Source organism: Delphinapterus leucas, chromosome 4, assembly GCF_059928025.1.
Source record: "Delphinapterus leucas isolate spDelLeu-1000000601 "Yukka" chromosome 4, BTC_Dleu_Yukka2, whole genome shotgun sequence".
Lineage (NCBI taxonomy): Eukaryota > Metazoa > Chordata > Mammalia > Artiodactyla > Monodontidae > Delphinapterus > Delphinapterus leucas.
Window position 1 is genome coordinate 109,169,362 of NC_143132.1, and position 23,493 is coordinate 109,192,854.

The 23,493-nt window shown below is 38.2% G+C and overlaps 1 pseudogene; it reads right to left on the bottom strand.

Moving 5' to 3' along the window:
• Positions 1-1,874: 1,874 nt before the first annotated feature.
• Positions 1,875-23,493, bottom strand: part of LOC115802322 (uncharacterized) — a 36,189-nt pseudogene continuing 14,570 nt past the window's right edge.

Here is a 23,493-nt window from a genome sequence, read left to right on the forward strand (position 1 = left end):
GCCCGTGTGCCACAACTACTGAACCTGTGCTTAGAGCTTGTGAGACACAACTACTGAAGCCCGCGTGCCCAGAAGCCGAGCTCCGAAACAAGAGAAACCGTCGCGATGCGAAGCCCACGCACAGCAACGAAGAGCAACACCCGCTCGCCGCAACTAGAGAAAGCCGGCGCGCAGCAACAAGACCCAACACAGCCAAAAATAAATAAATAAATTAATTAATTAATTTTTAAAAAATTGTCAACCTCACACATTTAAAATCCACATAAAAGTCAATATTAGGAAGACTCTTGTGAAGATTTCTTAAATTAAGGGGCAGCATAAAATGACATGGGGTTTAACATCAGTTAAGTTTGGGTTTGGCCTCTAGTTTCCACGTTTACTGTCATGAACCTTAAGTAAGTCACTTAACCATCCTGAGTTTGAGTGTCTTCATCTAACAAAAAAGAAACAACTGGGGAACTGGGGGATCAGTGGAGCAGTGCATCTGAGAGCATTCTGTACACCACAGTGCTGTACAAATGCTGGCTTTTTTTTTTTTTTTTTTTTCCCCTGGTATCTTAGTTCCCAGACCAGGGATTGAACCCGGGCCCTCAGCAGTGAAAATGCAGAGTCCTATCCACTGGACAGCCAGGGAATTCCCGATGGACTATTAGTTTTAAATTCAGCACATCATCCCAGTAGAGCGAGGAATTCCACATTTGGACCCACCTTCACTGGAGATGTGTGAAAAAGCTGCTCCTGGTCGCATGCCTTTTGGGCTCTGTGGGCATCCATTGCTGAATAAAACTTGATGATGGCATAGAACCCAGGACAGGCCACTGCTGCGTTTGGGAAGACTCAGACCGAATACAGAAGGCCAAACCGGGAGAGGACTGTGAAGAGAGAATGCTGTAGGGCGGTCCCACGCTAAGTAAGTGCAGTAAATTTCAGGCCCAGGAAACCAAACCGCCCATTCCCTTATATTCCCCCAGCCTTTCGCCACAGGTAAAAGGTGGTGAGCCTGGAACTCCAAACCCTTCTCATTTCATGAACAAGGTTCCGTCTGAAATCCTAAGCTTCGAGAAGCATTAGGAGGCAATGCCTTCTGTTGGGAACTATCTCTCAAAATCTATGGGGGAGAGCTGGCTGCTCAGGCCATCTCTAGAACTAAGATTCCTCTCAGCGGAGACCACAGGCAGATGAGGTACTGAAGCACTACCCCGGGGCACCAAGTTACTGGGGCGCGGGGCAGCTTCCTCCAGCCCTCCCTCCGCTCCGGCTCGTCTCACTTGCAAGGCCTCGGCCGTGGGTCGAGAGCTCAGCTCCCACAGCAGCAAGGTTTTTTCACCCCCAATGGGGACCGCAAAAGGTACCAACTGCACCATCCTATCGTCACAGCGCTTGCGCGGCTCAGGGCGCAAGCGGAGTGCACCAGAGAACGCGTGCCCGCGCTTTTTAAAAAGTTAGTGCCAATAAATCTAATATATAGAAAAACAGTTGAAAGCCCCTGAGTGTTTTGTAGATAGAAAAGCTTGAGATTCAGAGCAAGTTCAGAGCTTGACAGGCTAAGAATAAACTACCTCTCCATTCCGTTAGAAGGGCTAGGTAGCAGCTTCTGGTTATGGAACCAGAAACTCTCAGGCTTTCCAAATAGGACATAAAACAGCATCACTTGTACTCTTTATAAAATTGCAGAAACAAACAAAATAAACAAAAATATATTGACACTTGTCCTATAAGACAAAGGGTACTTGAGACCTAATGTATATAAAATCAGTTTACAAACTGTGAGGCACTATATCAATAAGTTCTCATTTGCAGAGGGCACAGCATAGGATATGAGGCCATTAATGTTAATTCCCTTCCCCCTTCCATTCCTTTCTCTTGTTCCTTTATGTATGCGGATCAGTTACATTATTAAGCTAACAATGTAACTGAGCTATGATTACCTTAATAATGTAAACAATAATTTGATTTTTAGCAATGGGGTAATTCTTAGAAACTTAGGGAGCTGGAACTCTGAATGAATGAATTAAAATAACGCAATTACATCATTAATTTTAAACTTTATCATCATTGATTAAAAATTAAAATATTAAATTAAAAGTTAAAAATGTATTATCCCGCAATTGAGACTCACCACAACATGTGACGTCTGTCAGGCATTCACTGTCACAACGCAGCTTGACTGTCTTACAGACAACCTCAATAATATTTTTAAACTGGCAGAGGCAGCAGGCCATAAGGCTAGGTAAGATCCTATAAATGGAAACACAGGTAATTAAATTCATCGTAAAAGAGTCACTTGAGTAGGTAGAAGAGATAGGCCAAGGCCACCACAGACCAGTGCAAAAAGGAGCTCTTGGGGCATATGGACTGCAGAACTGGATAGGGGCCGGTTGGCCAATTGCTGCTCTTCACTGTTGTAAATAAATATAGAGGAGGAGAGAGGTGCCCAACAGAAGGATTAAGATGGCAGTAGGTATGGTATGCCTAGGAAAAAGGGAATAGAGATTAGAATTGGGTGACATTGATCTGTAGTTTAATTCAGAAGCATCTCCTTCCATCCCGAAATTCTCACTTTGGGTTGAGAGTACACAGGAAGAAGGCACACTTCTAAGAAGAGTCTGAATAAGACTGCACCTTCTTGAGTCCCTTTCTAAGGTCCTATTTGTGAGTAGTAATATATTAGAAATTATTCTAGTAATAAAAAAGCATCGTGTGGTTAAACGATAACAGAGATCACATTGTCCAAATCTGGACAAAAGGAACATTCGAAAGAATAACTTTATCATTATCATAAGGTATAACATAGTTAATTGAAAAAAAAGCACATGAGTTCATAATGATACTCAAAATGAAAAGTGGGGGAGCTCTTATTTATAGAATAATGTCAGCTAATAAATGCAAAAGGAAAGATAGAATTAGGAAAGTGTCATTTTGCATCTATCAATGTAATAATCTATTCAGACTAGGATTATCATTGATGCACAGTTGGGTGAAGAGTTGTTTGAAAGTGGGATCTTCACTGATCCGGAAGTATCAACCCACATATGATTTATCAATTACCAAGGGGAAACATAACTTTACAATGGAGAGATATGGAAGATACCACCTTAATCAAGTGATCAAACTTAGTACTGGGACACCTCAAGTGATGAAGTATGAAGAATACCTCACCTATATAGTATTATTCCCCAAAATATTTACTTTGAATCTAATGACGAAACAGACAAATACTGATTGTGGGGCAATTTCATGACAACTGGCATAGATTCTTCAAAAACACCAATGTAATAAAAGACCAAAAAAAAAAAAAATAGTAGGGAAATATTCCAGATTAAAGGAAACAAAGACATGACATGCAATGCCTAATCTTTAATTGGACCCTGTATCAAAACAAAACAGACTTAAAGAATGTTATTGGCTTCTGGTCAAAATGAAGTTACAAGCACCAATTTAACCTCCCACCTGAAACAATGAAAACATCAGACAGAACATATGAAACAACAGTTTCCAAGAAACTGGACCTCAGGCAATAAAGTTCAGTGATCCCCAAGAAATGGGAAATAAATGAAGTGATCCCTATAATTGCCCCAACTTACTTCTCTGAGAGAGTGTCCCGGTCATCGTACAGGGAAGAGAAGTCCAGGCAGAGACTGGTGGACTCCCTGACTGAGGAAATGGAGCTGAGAGTCTGGGAAAACCAAGGTAACTAGAGTTCACAAAGCAGACTACCAGAGAGAAAAGAAGTGCACAGACAAAGAACTCTGGAGATATGCAGAGGGATCTCTTGAGAATTCAACAAAATATTGGTCAGTACATTTGTGTGAGGAATTGCTTGATGCCAGGAAAAGAACCACATGAAAGGATTAATAATAAGAATAACTGGATATCACACAGGGTTGTAGGAATAATAGCTGTTCCTACAAGTCAGACTGGAAAACCACATGATACTCAGAAAGGACTTGTCTCAGTAGTTGCAAATAATGCACTCCCGACTAAAGGGTATTTGGACTCCTACCCAAAGAATCTTAAAAGCTAGACCTAAAAGAATACAATTGTTTTGAGTAACTTAATTTCACCAAAAACAAAGCCCAAGCATTTTACAGGAATAAAAATATATATAGCACACAAGAAACTAAAACTCACAATATCGGGGATCATATGAAAAATTGTCAAGCATGCAAAGAAGTAGGAAACTATGACCCATACTGAGGAGAAAAGGAAATCAATCACAACTAACGTATAATCTATACAGATGTTAGAATTGACATTAAAGAATATTTAAAAAGTTATACATGAAGAAAAGTTATTATAACTGTATTTCATATGTTAAAAAAAACGCAGACTATACATTGAAAATGTTAAGTATAGGCATGGGAAGTGTAAAACAGACCCAAATTGAGCTTCTAGAGGTTAAAAACCATGTGTAAATGAAAAAGATATTGAACGAGCTAAATGGGAGATTAGACACTGCAGAAAAAACGGTCAGTGAGCATTAAGGCATAGTAATAGAAACTATCCAAAATGAAACAAAAAGAGTAACAAAATAAAACAACAACAAAAATGAATAGAGCATCAGTGAGTTGTGCAACAACTTCAAGTCGCCTAATACATGTGTACTTAGAGTCCATGAAAGAGAGGAGAAATACAAAAATTTGAAGAAATAATAGCCATAATTTTCCCAAATTGGTAAACAGTATAAACCCACAAACTCACGAAGATCAATGAAATTTAAGCATAAGAAACATGGACAAAACTACACAAAGGCACAAAAAATAATCAAATTGCTCAAAACCAGCAATAAAGAGAAAAATTTAAAAGCAGCCCAAGGAAACAACTACACAATACATGCAGAGGAAGAAAGGAAACAATGACGGCAGAATTTTTGTTGGAAACAATGTAAATGAGATCTCAGTGGAATAACATCTTTAAAGTAGTGAATTGAATTCTATCAAGCTAGAATTCTATACCCAGATCTGTCAAAACAAAAGCAAAATAAAGACTATCTCAGACATACAAAAGCTGAAAGAATTCATTACTAGTAGAATTTCACTATAAGAAATTTTAAAATAAGTATTTTTAAGCAGAAGGAAAATGACACCATATTGGAATATGGATCTACACAGAAGATTAAGAATACAGGAATAGGGACTTCCCTGGTGGTTCACTGGTTAAGAATCTGCCTGCCAATTCAGGGGACACGGGTTTGATCCCTGGTCCAGGAAGATCCCACATGCCGTAGAACAACTGAGTCCGTATGCCACAACTACTGAGCCTGAACTCTAAAGCCTGTGTGCCACAACTACTGAAGCCCACGCACCTGGAGCCTGTGCTCTGCAACAAGAGAAGATATCAAATGAGAAGCCAATGCACTGCAACGAAGAGCAGCCCCTGCTTGCCGCAACTAGAGAAAGCCCAGGCGAAGCAAAAAAGACCCAACGCAGCAAAATAATAAATTAAAAAAAATATTTACAAAAATATTTTAAAGGATTTTAGTCATTCAATATATGTCTCTGAACTCAATGGAAATAATTTAGAAATTAACAAATCTGAAACAGCTCCAAATATTTGGAAACTAAACAACACACTTCTGAGTAACTTTGTGGTCAAAGAAGAAATCAAAAGGGAAATCAGAAACTATTTTGAACTCACTGAAACTGAAAACATAATATGTCAACAGGTGGGATATTGCTAACACTGTACTCAGCTTCCTCAACTTCCACCTTAATCTGGGAAAACGAGAGCAAGTTAATCACAGAGTAAGAGAAGAAAGAACACAATAAAGATCAAGGTAGAAATAAATAAAATGGAAAACAGAAAAATACTATAGATATTAAAAGGATAATAAGAGAATATTATAGAATACTTTATACCAATAAATTCAAGGTGAAATGGAAAAATTCCTTGAAAGACATGCAGTACTAAAGTTTATTAAAGAATAAAGGTATTAAACAAATTGGATGTGCAGTTTAAAACCTTCCAACAAAGAAAGCTTCAAGTCCAGGTGGCTTAACTGATAAATTCTACCAAACATTTAAGGAATAAAATAATGCCAATTCTACAAAAACTTTACCAGAAAGTTGAAGAGAAGGGAATATTTCCCAACTTTTTTATAAGGCCAACTTTCACCGTATCAAAATTAGACAATGACATTACAAGAAAACTACAGGCCAATATCTCACATGAACACAGAGACAAATATTCCTAATAAAATTTTAGCATATCAAATCCAGTAATATATAAAAAGATGATACATCATGACCAAGTGGGGTTTATCTCAGGAAAGAAAGGTTGGTTTAATATTTGAAAATCAATTTACCCAATTTAGTACACTATAAAAAAGAAAAATCAGGACATCTCTGGTGGGGCAGTGGTTAAGAATCCACCTGCCAGTGCAGGGGACATGGGTTTCAGCCCTGGTCCAGGAAGATCCCACATGCCACGGAGCAACTAAGCCCATGCACCACAGCTACTGAGCCTGCGCTCTAGAGCCTGTGAGCCACAAATACTAAGCCCATGTGCCACAACTAGTGAAGCCCGTGCACCTAGAACCTGTGCTCTGCAACAAGAGAAGCCACCGCAATGAGAAGCCTGCATACTGCAACGAAGTTTAGTCCCTGCTCGCCACAACTAGAGAAAGCTTGCATGCAGCAATGAAGACCCAATGCAGCCAGAAATAAATTAAGAAAAGAAAAGAAGGGAAAAACCACATAATCATTGCAAGAGATGCAAGAAAAGAATGAAAGAATCTAACATCCATTCCTGATTAAAGAAAAAAAAACCCTCAGTAGAATAGGAATGGAAGGAGACTTCCTCAACTTGATAAATGACTTCTACAAAAAACCTAACATCATATTTAATGGTGAAGGACAAAGTACTTTCTCTCCAGGATCAGGACAAAAGCGAGGATGTCTACTCTCATTATTTCTATTTGACATTGCACTGAAGGTTCTAGCCAGTGCAATAGGGCAACAACAAAAAAGAGATATTCAGAACGGAAAGGAAGAAGTAGAACTATCTTTATTTGCAGATAACATGATTATGTAGAAAACCTGATAGAAACTACAAAAATGCTACTGGAACTAATAAATGAGTTTATCAAGTTTGCAGGGTACAAGATCAACATACAAAAAGATTAATCTAGCTCAACAAACAATCAGAGATCAAAGTTTTTAAATACTACTTATAATAGAATCAAACATATAAAATACTTAAATAAATCTGACAAAAGATGTAAAAGACTTGCACACTGAAAACTGTAAAATATTGCTGGGGGAAATTAAGGAAGACCTAAATAAATGGAGAGATATAATGTATTCATGGATCAGAAGATTCAATATTGTTAAGACATCCATTCTCCCCAAATTGATTTATATATCAAAATCACAGTAGGCTTTGCTATAGAAATTGACAAGGTAATTCTAAAATTCATATGGAAATAAAATTTAGAATAACTAAAACAACGTTGAAAAAGAACAAAGTTGAAGAACTAACAGTAACTGATTTCAAGGGCTATGAAGCTACACTTTCAAGACATTGTGATAGCAGGGTAAAGATAGACAAAAAAAATCAAAGGAACAGAATGGAAAGTTCAAAAGTAGAGAGATGTGGACAACTGACTTTCAGATTCAAAGGCATTTAAGTGGAGAAACGATAGTCTTTTCAACAAATGATGCTGGAACAATTGAATATCCAGGTGCAAAAAAAAAAAAAGAAACTTCCATCCAAACCATATACAGAAATGAACTCAAATTGGTTCAGAGATCTAAATGTAAAACATAAAACTATAAAACTTCTAGAACAAAACAGGTGAAAAATTTTATGACCTTGAGTTAGGCAAAATTTCTTAGATACAACACCAAAGACATAATGCATAAAAGAAAAAAATAGATAAATTAGACACTATCAAAATTAAAAATTTCTGCCCTGCAAAAGACACTCCTGAGAGAACGAAAAGATGAGTCACAGAATGGGAGAAAGTACTTAGCAACTTATATATTGGATAAAGGACTAATTTCCAGAATACATAAAGAACTCTCAAAACTCCAGAAAAATATAGATAAAAGATTCAAAGATATACACATGGAAAATAAGCATATGAATAGATGTTTGACATGATTAATCATTGGGGATGCTACAGTGAAATACAGCTACACACCTATTAAACGATCTGAAATTTAAAATACTGAGCATAGCAAGTGTTGGCCGCCATGTGAAGAAGATGCAACTCTCATACACTGCTGGTAGAGATGTAAAATGATCAAACCAGTATGGAAAACAGGTATTTTTTAAAAAATAAAACATACACTTACCAATGATCCAGCCATTCTACTTGCAGGTATTTACCAAAGAGAAATGGAAGTATACATCCATACAAAGACTTGTACACAAATATTCATAGCAATATTATCTGTAATAGACAAAGATTAAAACAACTCAAATGTCCATCAATGGTGAATAGATAAATTGGGCTACATCCATATAATGGAATACTATTCAGCAATAAACAGAAATGAATTACTGATAATATACAACAATATGGATGAAGATTAAAATAATCATGCTGAGTTAGAAGCCAGTTAGAAAAAAGTATACACTGTATGATTCTATTTACATAAAATTCTAGAAAATGCAAACAGCAAGCTGATCAATGGTTGCATGGCGATTGGGAAGGGCAAGGAAGGATAGGAAGGAAGAATTATAAAGAGACATTAAGAAACTTTCTGAGGTGATGGACATTTTGATTTTGGTGATGTGTTCATGGTGTGTATGTATGTGTGTGTGTGAAGACAGATTACTCTATGTCAATTATACCTCAAAAAGCTGTTTAAAGAAATGGTATTATATGAGAGAGACAATTGGGGAAATTTGAATAGCAAGTCTTTATAAGGTAATATTATTGTGTAGGAATTTAATTTCTTCAATACTGTGTGTTAACAGTATTGTAGTTACATAGGGAAATAATTTTTAATATCCAGAGAGGAGGGCATCTACCTGACAAGAGAGGGATCACAATTGTGGCAGATGCCATGGGAGGCTGAGGAAGATGAGGCTAGAGCAGTGACCAATGTGTGATAGCGTGGTGAAGACACTCATTTGTCAGCTGACCTAAGATGGTTGGAATAGAGTGCTAAATTCAGGACCCTTTCTACATACTAATCTCACGCAATCCCCTCAAGTAGCCTTGGCATAACAGAAAGTTTCTATTAGCTTGCCATATTGGAGGGGTGATGGCACAATTTAAGGTGCAGTAAGTTGTGTAATAAGCTGTCGCAATAGGGTCCTACAGAAATAGTTTTTTAAACTGCAAAAAAATGAAACTTGACCCTTCCCTCAAAGCATATATGAAAATTAACTCAAAATGAATCATAGAACTAAATGGAACTATACAACTTCTGGAAGAAAACATAGGAGAAAATCGTTGTGATTTTGGGTTAGACAATGGGGTCTCAGACAAAGATTTCTTAGATAAGACACAAAAAAACAAAGATTTCTTAGATAAGACACAAAAAAGCACAAACCATCTAAGAAAAATTTCTAAGGGACTTCCCTGGTGGTTAAGACTCCGAGTTCCCGGGCTTCCCTGGTGGCGCAGCGGTTGAGAGTCTGCCTGCCAATGCAGGGGACACGGATTCGTGCCCCGGTCCGAGAAGATCCCACATGCCGCGGAGCGGCTGGGCCCGTGAGCCATGGCTGCTGAGCCTGCGCGTCCGGAGCCTGTGCTCCGCAACGGGAGAGGCCACAACAGTGAGAGGCCCGCGAACCACAAAAAAAAAAAAAAAAAAAAAAATACTCCGAGTTCCCAATGCAGGGACCCGGGTTCGATCCCTGATCAGGGAACTAGATCCCACATGCATGCTTCAACTAAGAGTTCAAATGCCACAACTAAGAAGCCCATGAGCCGCAACTAAGGAGTCCAGCTGCTGCAACTAAGACAGCACAAGCAAAGAAATAAGTTAAATAAATATGAAAAAAAAGAAAAATTGCTAAATTAGAGTTCATCAAAAATTTCAAACTTCTAGTCTTCAGAGACATTTTAATACAATGAAGATAAGTCACAATCTGGGAGAAGATATTTACTAAACAAATATCAGAGAGAAAGGACTTTTTCCATTGCTTTTTATATAAAGCACTCTTAAAACGCAATATAAAATCCAATTAAAAAATGGATTTGAACAGACACTTCATTTAAAAAGATGTCTGCACATGAATAGACACTCAACATCATCAGCTATTACAGAAATGCAAAATGTGGCAAAAAAACGCGAGATGCAACTACACACATACTAGAAAGGCTAATTTTCTTTTTCAAAAACATATATAAGGGTCAGGTGACGATGTGGAGAAACTGCAACTCTCATAGACTGCTAGTGGGAAATAAAAATGGCACAGGCACTTTAGAAAACAGTTTAGCAGTTTCTTAAAAAGTTAAATATGCACTTAGCATATGATGAAGCAATCCCACCGTTAGGTATTTTACCCCAAAGAAATGAAAACATATGATCGCACAGAACATATGTTCACACACACATGTGAGTGTTTTCAGAGGCTTTGTTCATAATAGCCAAAAAACTAGAAAAAACTCAAGTGTTCATCAAACGATGAATGTGTAAACAAACTGTGTATCCACACAACTAGAATACTATCAGCAATAAACAGGAATGAACTACTGACAGGTGCAGCAAAACAGATGAGTCTCCAAAGAGACTGGTAAGTGAAAGAAGCCAAAAACAAAAGGCTATATAACAGATGCTTTCAGTTCTAAGATAGTCTGGAAAACACAACATTATACGGACAAAAACCAGATTGGTGGTTGCCAGGGGCTGGTAGTGAGAGGAGGATGGATTGACTACAAAGGGACATGAGGGGTCTTTTGGGAGTACAGAAATTTTCTTTACCTATAATGTGGTGGTGGCTACACAACTGTACGTTTGTCAAAACACATCACACTGTATATTTAGAAACAGTGAATTTTGTGAAATGAAAATTATACATAAATAAACCTGACTTAAGAAAATAATAAAACAAACCTAAAAAAACAATTGAGTGAAAATAAATGTCAGAAAAATCAACTTACAGTTTTTCCAATTCAAGGGTCATCATGAGGATGCCTTCAATTGTAAGTGACAATTGTGCTGTTCCCCTGTCTCTGAAGGAGAAGCCCAAACATGCAAGATATAAAACCCAAAGACAAAAATTCTAAACTTAAAAAGATACTTAACATGGGATTACTTCAATTCTGGCTTCTGACTTGCCATAGATGATAATTCTAAAGAACTCTTACTGAAGAAATTTAAATTTGCATCATCAAATTAATGACCTGGGTGCTGAACAGCAAAATCATTTTTTATTATCCGAACTTCTCATTTTCAATTGCATCTACCTCTTTGGTCACTCATTTAAAAAAAATAATGTACCCCTTATTCCTTTTTGCTTTCTGGGTTAAATAATATTCCTACATGCATCTACATCTTCCATAACTATATGTGTTCTTCAACACAGTTCTCATTCTCTACTGGCTGTCTTACCCATATGTATTCTTTCTTAATCCTTTTGTTTGCCAATAACTCTTATTTTCAATAACCCAGTTAAACTCAAAATTATGACTTTTTAGCCAAAATACTCAATCTCTGACGAAAGTAAAAAAGAGCAGAAATTATATCTTGAGCCAAGAAACTGTTGCAATACTTACAAATATTTTAATGCTGGAAATTAATCTTCAACTGTTGTCAAAGGATTACGATTGAGAATTCTGAAAAATGGAATGGAATTAAAATTATCTGCATTTTCAATTACTTCCATGAAAGCTTATATTCATTTTTTTTGGTATGGAATTTGAAGGTTAAAAAAAATCATTTTCTGTCTTTACCTATAAATCACCCATAGAATCTGTAGAACACTCTTTCATTGGGAACCACCCAGGTTTCTAGATGATAAAGTGGAGAAGAGAAACAAACAAACAAAGAAAAAAATAGAAAAAAAGTGGCTAGCAAAGAAAAAATATGCCAAAGAAGTTTTCAGGTTCAAAACCCTCAAAGTGACTATGCTAGTAGGAAGCCCTTGCTCTGTAAAAAAGTACTATTTCTAGTGTCCTCCATAATTCAAGGTGTTTTTCTTTCATCTCTACAATTTTTAAAAAATTTAATGATTTAAACTACCCAGTTAAAGACAAGAGTAGGCCTAATTCCTTGGTTCTGGAGCCAAAGAAGAAGAGATAAATCCAAGAGGGACTGGTGAAACCATACTGCCATCACATACTCCCATATGTATACTTGTATCACAGCCTTTGTTACTGTGTATGTAATCACCTGTTTACTTGTCAGTCTCTTAGATCATCAGCAACATGAGAGCAGGGATCACACTTTATTGTCATTATTATTCCTCTGCCTGACACAGTGCCTAATATTTACTAAATGTTTCCCGAATAAATAACACCTTCTTTATATATCAATAAAATAAACAAATTAATTTTGGGGAGCAAAATTTTATTCCAAAATGCTGGGATGGATTTTCTTCTTAGTACTTTCTATCTTTCTTTTGTTTTTCTTAATTCTTTAAAAGAAATAAGGGGAAAAAAAACCCCAAAAGAAACAGGAAGAAAGAAAAGAATATCTGACTTTAGGTTAACTCTACTCAAGAATTAGTGGCGTATTTTTGCAGAGTATTAGAAAGATAGCTATCAAAACTAATATCTTCTGGGTTGTCAGGCATCTGTGATCAGCATTTAACAGTTAATCCTCACAGTAACCTTATGTGATAGATATATTACCCCATTGTACAAATGAGGAAACTGCGGCACAGAGAATTTTCATAACTTGTCCTAAGTCATCAAGCTAGTAAGAAGCAGAGATGAAATTTGAATTCAGTTCTGACTCTAAAGTCTGTGTTTAACCTGAATGAAAAAAAAAGTGGGCATGTTTTAAACATCTGTTACTTGAACCTTAATTTTGAGAGCACTAAATATAGTCATACCTTTTCAAACTTCATCTACCCATCTGGGAAAGCCTCTATGGAAATTATATTTTCTCTTTTTATTTTTTATTTATTTCTCTTTATATTTATTTTTTCCTTAGTCATCTCCCATGACAAATATTTAATTAGCCTATGGTCATTGAGACTTCACAGATTTTAAAAAACATTGCAGGAAAATCAGTAAAAGTGATGGAGAAAGGACATCTAAAAATTCACCCCTCCATAGAAGTAACAATACCAATAACAACAACAAAACTGGCAAAAATGGTCAGAATCAACTTCTTCTGAACTCTGGAAATTTAACCAACAGGTTGCTGCACATTGGGGAGCAATTTATTCAAGGAAAAAATATTAATTTCTGTAAGAACAATGAGATCTGTGCTGCTTGAACTTGTCCTTGACCTTTGCTCTCCATGCCAGTGGTAGCCTTGAAAAACAGCCCACATCCCTGGTACTAGAAGGAGTAGCATGGACTGGGAGGGCCTTCAAAGCCACATTCCCAAAGAACTATCATTGTTTTACATGTCTGGTGGTCCCTGGAAGACCTCACTTGAAAGGCTTGCCTGTGACCTGGCTGAGAGCTGTCTAGTGAGAAAAGCCGCTTCTCAGGTGGCATTACTGGAAAACATTTTCAAGCAAATATTTTAACATGGCGGTTGCATGAGGCAATGGATAAGAGTTTGGGGCAGAAAACAGCCCAATGAAAAAGCTTAAAAAGAAAAGCTGAGGAATGAGATGTCCACAGAGACTTTTAAATGTTCCAATGTATTCCTGGGAAACTGGAAGACCACAAGATATATTCCTGGGAATGTAGGAAAATAACTGTTAGCATTAATAAATGAATTCAGGAAGGTTGTAGGATATCAGATCAATATTATTTCTACACACCAGCAATGAGTAATCCAAAAAGGAAATTAAGAAAAGAATTCCATGTGTAACAGCATCAAAAGACATAAAATACTTAGGGAAAAATTTAACCAAGTAAGTGCAAGATTCACACTGAAAAGTACAAAACTGTTAAAAGAAATTGAAAAGGATCTAAATAAATATAAAGACATGCTGGATTCATGGACTGGAAGATAATCTTATTAAAATGTCACTACTTCCCAAATCGACCTATGGTTCCATTGCAATTCCTATCAAAATCCCAGCTGATTTCTTTCCAGAAATTGCCAAGCTAATTCTAAAATTCATATGGCAATTCAAGGAAACAGAATAACCAAAACAATGTTGGTAAAGAACAAAGTGGGAGGACTCACACATCCTGGTTTCAAAACTCCGTTCAAAGCTACTGCAATCACAGTGTGGTGCTGGAATAAGAACAGACATGTAAATCAATGGAACAGAACAGACATTATAGAAATAAATCCTCATATATATGGTCTATTGATTTTCAACAAACATGCCAAAACAATTCCATGTGGAAAGAACAATCTTTTCAAATGATCCTGGGACAACTGGGACATCCACACACAAAATAATGAAGCTGGTCTCCTACACTTCACAGCATATATAAAAATTAACTCCAAATGGATCAAATATCCAAAGGTAAGAACTAAAGCTATAAAACTCTTAGAAGAAAACACAAGAGTAAATCTTTATGACCTTGCTTTAGACAACAGTTTCTTAGATATTATACCAGAAGCACAAAGAACCAAAGGAAAAATACATGAATGTGATTTTATAAAATTTAAAAAGTTTGTACTTCAAAGGACACTATCAAGAAAGTGAAAAAACATATAGAATGGGAGAAAACACTACAGGTGGGAAGAATAAGATGCAGTTGGGAGAAGAAAAGTATAGTAGTTGCTAGGTGTGACAATCTCAACATTTTGAACTATTACAAATAAAACAGCCACCTGAATCACGGCAAAGGGCAGACCCAAGGTTTTTTTTTGTTTTTAGCATTTATGCCTTTCTAAATCTGAGAAGCTGCCAGGATTCTGGTACATAGCAAAAAGTGATGACAGCACCCTGAAGTGTGTCAGCTTTTGTGTGTACATAGCTATCTAAAGGAAACCAATGATAGTTGACTGGGGGAGCATTAGGGTTGCTCTGTGATGAGAGCTCAATTTGCCTTCATAGTGTGGCCACACCCCCCTCATTGATATTCTCAACAATGGGGTAAATAATTCAATATGGATAAGGCTTTGATTTTCCTCTTATTCGCTCTTAGTCCTTATGTTCTTGTTACAATATTGATGTACCACAAACAAGGCAACATGTGATTGTTCTCTGACTCGTTAAGTTATATAGCCTTTGTACATTGTAGAGTCCTTCAGTTTCAGAAATCTAGGAGCTTGTATTGTTAGAACCAAAGAAGTGACTAAAAGAATTTTAAAAATAAGCCATCAGTCTGGACCTGCATAGATGAATGAAGGAGAAACACTTTAAAGTCAGAAAAAAAGTATACTTAACATTTAGGATTATCAACCACTGCTGGTTTTCCATAATGTATTTCACTCCTGATTTTATCTGAAAGAGATATGATTACTACCAACATTCAAAGAGTGGTACTTTATTAATTAATAAGCTCTTGGCTCATTTTTAAAGCAGATTTTGGATTTAAAATAGACTACCACACTGCTAACTACTTCATCTGATATTTGTCAATAACATAGAGGCTTCATTCAGGAAACCTGCTGACTTATAATTACCTGAAACCCGGTGATGACTCAAGCTTTTGTGGGGCCTGAAGCTCATCTACTTTGGGAAATTCCATCTAATAAAAACATGCAAAATTATGAATACAAAAATCGCTAGGACCCTTCTCAAGACCTTGGAAGGGACTTATGCAAGTGAGGAGCCCTGAACCCTAAGCTTCATTGAATTCATGATAAATCCACCTAAGCTGGGGCCCTTTTCCAAACTTATTTAATGCAGGCAAATTATAAACTCCCCAGTAATATGTCATTATAGGTAGTAAAATGACTTAACTCAAGGGTGGTGTCTTCCCTTTGTGGCTTGCCTTTGGAAAGAGATGCAATAAAGCTTATGTCTCACCATGGCAAATGTTTCCTGAAGCAAATTAGTTTGTCTATCAGAAAGACTTAGCCCAAAACAAAGACTTACTATACTGTGACAATCTTTTGAAAGTAACTGTGAACGAGTTTTAGGAGTACAGTACTAATTTATTTCCAACACCAGATAGTTCTGATTCTTTCACTAACTTTTTCTGTCATTTAAGAGGAGCACAAATTCAAAAGGAACAAGTTGGTGCCTCTTACATTACAAATCTTTTCTAAACTACCACCCATTTTCTACTTCATCACCTCCCTGCCTAACCTTGTCACCCTGCGGCATAGATGCTAGAATGGCTCTCATATGTTTTCCCATCAACATTCATCTTTCTCCTTCCAGTATGAAAGCTTCTTGGGGACAAAGTTCCTGCCCTATGCATCTTTGTATCCCCAGCACTTAATACAGTGCTGACTCACAGTGGGCATGGCACGGCACTAAGTGAATGTTTTTGAATGAATTCATTAATTTTTAAACTGTGATTTCATTATTTATTTATTTCCACAATGTATTGTCCTGTGTTGCCTATATAACTACAGTGAAACTCTGATTCTCATAAGGAACTCTTGCTGTTACAGGATGTTTAGGAAAGGTGGTGAGTTTAAGACGTTATATTGATCCTACTAAAACCTCCTGGTGAAGGGACCTCATCAACCCGCTCTCCTGTGTGCTGGCAAAAGAACAACTGACCCTTGGTGCTCTCTCCCCAAGGTAGGCATCAGCAAACTAACAAGGGAAAGGAAGGAGGGCGCTAAAAATAGGCATCTGCAGGAATTGCTAATCCAGTTCCAGACACAGCCTCAACACCTTCATTAACCCAAAATGTGTGAACTGTGTGAAACTGGTTTTCTGACCCACAAGACAGGTAAGAGAGTCTTTTCCAAAGCCAGGTGTAGAAGAGCTCTTTTTACCTTGAGTCTGAAATCACCTTCGGGCCATTGAACATACCCACTATCATTTCCTTGGGTCAAGAGAAATCACAGAATTTTTGACCTGAAGGGGTGTAAAACTCACACTTCTTATTGAAGAGTAGTCAGCAAAGAAAGTATACTGAATTAGGCTACAGCAATGTATTTTCTATATATTTTTCACACTACAGCTGAACACAAACAACGTCTTTTTCCATACCTCACAGGTTCCTATTGACCACAGATAATTCACTTCAGAGATATATGTTTTTTGAAAAATAATGTTCTGGGTGGCTGGGGAGAGCTCTGTGGTGTGTGTTCAGGAATTCTTTCTGCTTTACCATTTAAAAGAGCTAATAATGGTTGGGGAAGCACCCACAGCTTTTGCTCCCTGAAGAATTCGGTGCTAAACTTAGTTCTTTGCAGCTCTGTGTTGCATACATTTTATGCAGTTAGGAACTTTGCACATGAGCAGGAATCCAAGTTAAATTCAAAAGTGGAACTTCATGAACCATTTGCATATTGGAGAGGCATCAGTGGGATTCCATGACAATTCTAATTTGAGTGTTTTTCCTTGATGCCTTTTATTGCCCATGCCAAAGTTCAGTACTATGGAAAGCAGTGGGTTTCATATATATCAGTTAAACAAGTCTCTTGGCCTCTTTGTACCTAAGTTTCCTCATTTGAAAAAAAATAAATAAATGGCTCTCAAGACATACCTTCCAGAATTCATACTGGGCTTACACCCAGCTAACCAATAACTGCATGATGTTTTTATACACAGTTTTCTACATGTATTCATCTTCTATTTCACTTACTATTTGTGTAAAAACTGCATTCCATGTCAGGTCTGAAATGTTCCAACGTTCAGTTCTGTGAGTAAATTGCAAGCAAGATTTCTACAAAAAAGACAAATGAAAAAGAAAAATATATATTTTTTCAGCATATTTATCCTTTGGCAATAATTCTAATTTATATATGATGAAACATAACATCACTACTCCCTCCATGCACTAAAGAAATCTCACTGTGGAAGACATTATGATTTATACTTTCATGATTATATATGTGGTGCATTAGATACAAAATAGTAAATGCTCATTAAATACTTGTGTTAAGTGATCTTTATTTCTCTAGAAAGGCAGCACTATAGACATTTTGGGCTGGATAATTCTTTGCTGTGGGAGGCTCTCCTGTACACTCCTGGATGTTTAGTATCATCTCTGGGCTCTCTCCACTAGATGCCAGTAGCATATACAGATCTGAAAAGCAAAAATGTCTCCAGATACTACCAAATGTCACCTGCGTGCAAAATCACCCTGGTTGAGAACGACTGCTCTATAATGATTCACTCTGATCTGTGTAATATTTCTCACACTAATCTTTGCTAGAGACAAAAAGGATTTGCTACAAAATTTTACTGGTAATTTTAATCATATTTCAAAATGAGTAACAAATTAATTTTATAAAAAATTAAGCGTAATAAAAATTCCAAATATAATGAAGTTATAGTTGTAACTTACATAAACTGCAAAAAAGGTAGTGTTTCAAATGTAATGCTTTCGATAGACAGTATTTTATTGAAGGAAAAATCTCTAGGAAAATTAAAAGGAATATATTGCTTCAATTTGCTATTAGATATCTAATTAGTAGGAATAACTAGTAGAGGTTAGAATGATAATAATAAATAAGAAGCTTTGGTCTAAACTCCAAACCTTAGGAATTATTATTTGAAACTTTCAGAGTCCCTAACCCTGCCTTCACCTCTCTTAAGAGTCTCATATTCAGGATCTTCATAAATTAAATATACAACTACAGATCTTGATAGATTTTGGAGGTAATCTTTTGTGAGAGAAGAAGCATTGATTAGATTCCACCTTTTGTGGTCTAATCAAATTCTAGATTATGAGCCCAAAGTTTTTTATCTCTAGATATCATTATAATTTCTTCTATTAAAAGGAATATTCTTATATTTACACACTTCCCAGTATAGTTCTGTTTTTCTAGGCCAATTCATTACCAGAAGAAATAAAAGATAACCTTTCACACAACTTGAAAGGAAGTTACTCCTATCATTAATATGTAACGTTAATTCAGAATTACACTTTCTATCATTTTGACTTTTATTCGAAAATACCTACTCTTGACGATAGCTGACTATCTTATTTCCATTGATTCCAGCTTAGTCTCTCATTTCACCTGGATAGGTATAACTGTCTTCTGACTGGTGTTTCCATCTCTACCCTCTCCCTTTCTAAGCCATCCTCCACGCGATCCCCAGATTAACTCTCCGGAAGTGGTTCTCAAATACCAAGCATCACTTGGGAATTAATGAAGATACAAATACTCAGCCCTCTTCTGGACCTCTTGAATCAGTAAATATGCGGGTGGAGCTTGTGTTTTCACAAGCCCTCCAAGTGGTTGGTTCTGTTGCAGGCTAATGCTTGTCCTAAAGCACTGCTGTGGTAACATGCTAGCTTGGCATGTTATCCTTGGCTTGGCCTCCAAATCCCTAGATGATCTGGCTCTAATCTCCTACTCTTCCCACTTGTACTCTACAGGTACTCAGAGTATTTTTCCTGTGTTTTGCCTTTCTCCCATTTTCCTTTTGCAAACTTATTCTTCCCAAGATGTCTGTCATTGATACCCAATGGCTCTTCGAGGTCCCGTTTAAACAGCATTGCTCTAGTAACATCTTCCCTGATCCAATTTGAAGTCTTTTTTCCTTCTTTTGTGCTCCAGTACCAAATTGTAGCTCTCATTGCCCATATTCATTTCTTTCTTTAAATATAGCTCTTTTTGCAACCCATTTCCTCTGAGCATAAACTGCTTTAAAGTATGGACTAGATCCTGCTTATGTGCATCGTCTATCATATTTAAAGCCAACGCGTGGACATAAAGCAAACTCAAATATTTATAAAATCAACAAATAGCTGGGGAATGGATAGAGGGAGGAAATGACTGTTTTAAAAGAAATGTAGTTTTATTACTTCATGGTGCCTCCACAGCACTTTGTCATTATGGTTTGAGCTTATATGTTTATTTTACCTATGAGATCCTGAGTTGCTAAAAGGAATCCTGTCTTACACATTTTTGTGTTTAAAATAAGCCTCTTGTTTTCATCATTTGTCTCTCTTGCTTGAAAACTTGCAGTGGCTCCCCATATCTTACAGCAGAACTTTCAAACCTGCATTTCCAATAGCCCAGGTTTTTCATAATCCTATCTTTCATTGTTACCTAACCCAATTATTTACAGCCAGACTAATCTATTAAATTCTGATCATCACTGCAGTCACTCTTTTGCCTAGACTGTACTGCCTCTTATTTTTCTGACAAATCACAGCCAATCTTTAAGTCCCAGCTAAAGATTTAGGTTATCCATGCAGCTTTCTGTGACCTCCACACCCCTGTGATTAAAGGTTCTGGTGAATTACACCACCTATCTGTATTTCTCTTAATACTTAATTATATACTACCTCCCTTTTAAGGCATATCCCCTTTCTTCCCACTTATCATTGTCATTTTCTGGAGACAATGCCATATACTTCTGTGGCTCCCAGAGTACTTAGCCCTGGGTTGGGCACAAAATGGGTGCTACATATAGAAAGCCAGGGGACAAAGATGAGTTCTAGATATAACAGAGGGATTGAATAATAATAATAGCTAACGCTAAAATATATGCTATGCACTGATAGAAGAGCTTTACCTATATTAACTAATCTAAATCTCCCAATGAGATTGGAGTCATTGGGAGATTGAGGAGTCATAGGAGTCATCCTATGAGATGATGACTACCATAATCCCCGTTTTACAGATGAGGAAATTGAGTCATAAAGATAATAAATGACAGACCTGGGTTCAAACCCAGTTAGTATGGCTCCGGAATCTCTACTCTTAACCACTTTGTTGTATTACCACCAATGAGATCGGGAGAGGGACATGTTGCTGTAAAGAGGATGTAATAAAGATGGGAGAAGAGTAGATGTTAAGGAATTAAATAATGGGGTAAAAAATGGAGAAGGAAAAAATAAGGGCAATTAAAAGTAAAAGACTGGAGGAGTGGGAAAAATGGTAAGAAGGAGAAGGAAGATAAGGAATCATTGACAAACAAAAGGTGGAAACAGAAAGTCAGTCAATGTGGATTGGGGAGAAAAGGAGGACCCAGGAAGACCTGCAGAAAGGCTGCCATGTCAGGCAGGATGCAGAGAACAAATGAGGAGAGGCGATTCTTACATGATGGTGAAGGTGCCGTTGTAGGCGTTAGGCTCTGGCTCAGGCACTCTGTGGAGCTTCTACTTTGGGCTGAGACCATTACATGACAGCGTCTCATTTGTGCAGGTACAGAGCTCACATATGCTGAAGTTTGTGGTGGCATTCTGTTCCGGCTGCTTCTTTTCTGGGGTATATTTTACACCAGGAAGACCTGTGGATACTGAATACTGAGTCGAAGGAAAAAGAACTGTCTCAGATGGCATTGGTTGCTGAGATACGTTAACTCACAGGTCCACAGGTGGAACTGTGACTTGAGTCAGGTTTGGCTGTGCAAGTGTCACCTCAGGGTGTTTTGGAGGGGGAGCTATAGTCTGCTGTAGGGATGTAGAATGTCCAGCCTCCATAGTGGATTCTGGAGTGGTGGTTTGCTCTAGGTCCACATAATGAATTCTGACGCTAGATGATGTTGAATGCTGACCTTGATCCTTACTTGGATTTGGAACTGTCACCTCCTGCTGGAATGGAGATTGAACTACAACGTCCTGAGGTGCCTCTGGAGGCTGTGTTGGGGTGTCCTGCATGATTGGAGAAGGTACAGTCTCCATATTGGATCTTGCAGTAATGGTAATTTCCCCATCCATAGGTTGACTTGTGAGTTGAGTGTGGTTTGGCTGCAAGTGTCATGTCAGGGTGTTTTGGAGGGGGAGCTGTAGTCTGCTGCCAGGCTGTAGAATGTTCTGTAGACTCTGTAGTAGGTTGTGGAGTTGTGCTAAGCTCCAGATCCAAAGGTTTAACTGTGATACTGGGTGATATTGGATGCTCAGCATGATCCTGATCTGGTGCTGGAACTGTCACTTCGGAGTACAATGGAGACTGAGCTACAACTTTCTTAATGATTTCTGGAGGCTGAGCTTGGGTCTGCTGCATGGTTGGAGAAGGTTCAACCTCCAAACTGGATTCCAGAATTAACGTAAGTTCCAGGTCCAAAGGTTGAACTGTGACCTTAGTCAAGGTTGGATGCTGAGCCTGAACTTGCTCTGGATTTGGAAGTGTCACCTCGTGGTATGGTGGAGGAACTATAGTCTCCTACAGGGGTGTGGAATGTTCACCTCCGTAATAGGTTCTGGAGTTGTGGTAAGCCTCTGGTCTATAGGTTGAACTGTGACACTGGGTGATGCTGGACTCTCAGTGTGATCCTGATCTGGTGTTGGGACGATTGGATTCTGATATACTGGAAGCTGAGCTACAAAAACCTCCTTAGGTGGTTCAGGAGGCTGTGTTAAGTTATCCTGCAGGGCTGGAGAAGGTTCATCCTCCTTAGTGGGTTGTGGTCTTATGGTCAGTTCAAGGTCCAAAGGTTGAATTGTGACCTCAGTCAAGGTTGGATGATGAGCCTGAACTTGCTCTGCATTTGGAAATGTCACCTCGGGCTATGTTGGAGGAACTGCAGTGTGCTGCAGGGCTGCAGAATATTCAGCCTCCGTTGTAGGTTCTGGAGCTGTGGGAAGCCCCTGGTCCAAAGGTTTAACTGTGACTCTGGGCAAGTTTGAATGCTGCGCTTGATTCTGTCCTAGTGTTGGAATTGTCATCTCATAATGCACTGGAGTTTGTGCTACAACCTCCTTAGGTGGCGCTGGAGTCTGAGATGGGGCATCCTGCTCAGCTGGATAAGGTTCTGTCTCTTTAAGGGGTTCCAGAAGTAGGCCTGGGAACTCCTGTTGGACTGGAGAAGATCCCATGTTCTCAGGGGGCTGTAGAAGGTGAGGAAGGGTCCCTTGAGGGACTGGAAATGGTTCCACCTTTTCAGGGAGTTCTGGTGACTGAGCCTGAAGCTCCTGCTGTGTGGGAGAAAGTCTCACCTCCTTAGGGGGCTATGGACATATAGCTGAGCACCCCTGGGGAACCGGAGACTGAGCTGGGGCCTCGTCCTGGATTAAAGAAAGCTCTATCCCTCCAGGGGGATCTGGAGTCTGAGTAGGGTCCTCCTGCTGCACTGTAGGATGTTCAACCTCTTACTGGGCTCTAGAGTTAAGACAACCACAGGATCCACGGGTTTAACTGTGATATTAGGCAACACTGGATGTTCAACTTCATCTGGACCTAGAGGTGAGAATGTCACTTCATTATGTACTGAAGGTTGAGTCGCACCATCTGTAGAGGCCCCTGGAGGGTGAATTGGGTGCTGATGCTGGACTGGAGAAGGTCCAACCCACTCAGTGGGCTTTGGATGCTGAGCTGAGCTCTCCTGCTGGATTGGAGAAGGTTCAACATTCTCAGACGGGGTCGGATGCTAATCTGAAATCTCTTGCTGGACTGACAAAGGGGAGACTGTAGACTGAGCCAAGGTTTCTTGTTGGGGTGGAGAAGTTTCAACCTCATTAGTGAACGCTGGAGTTAC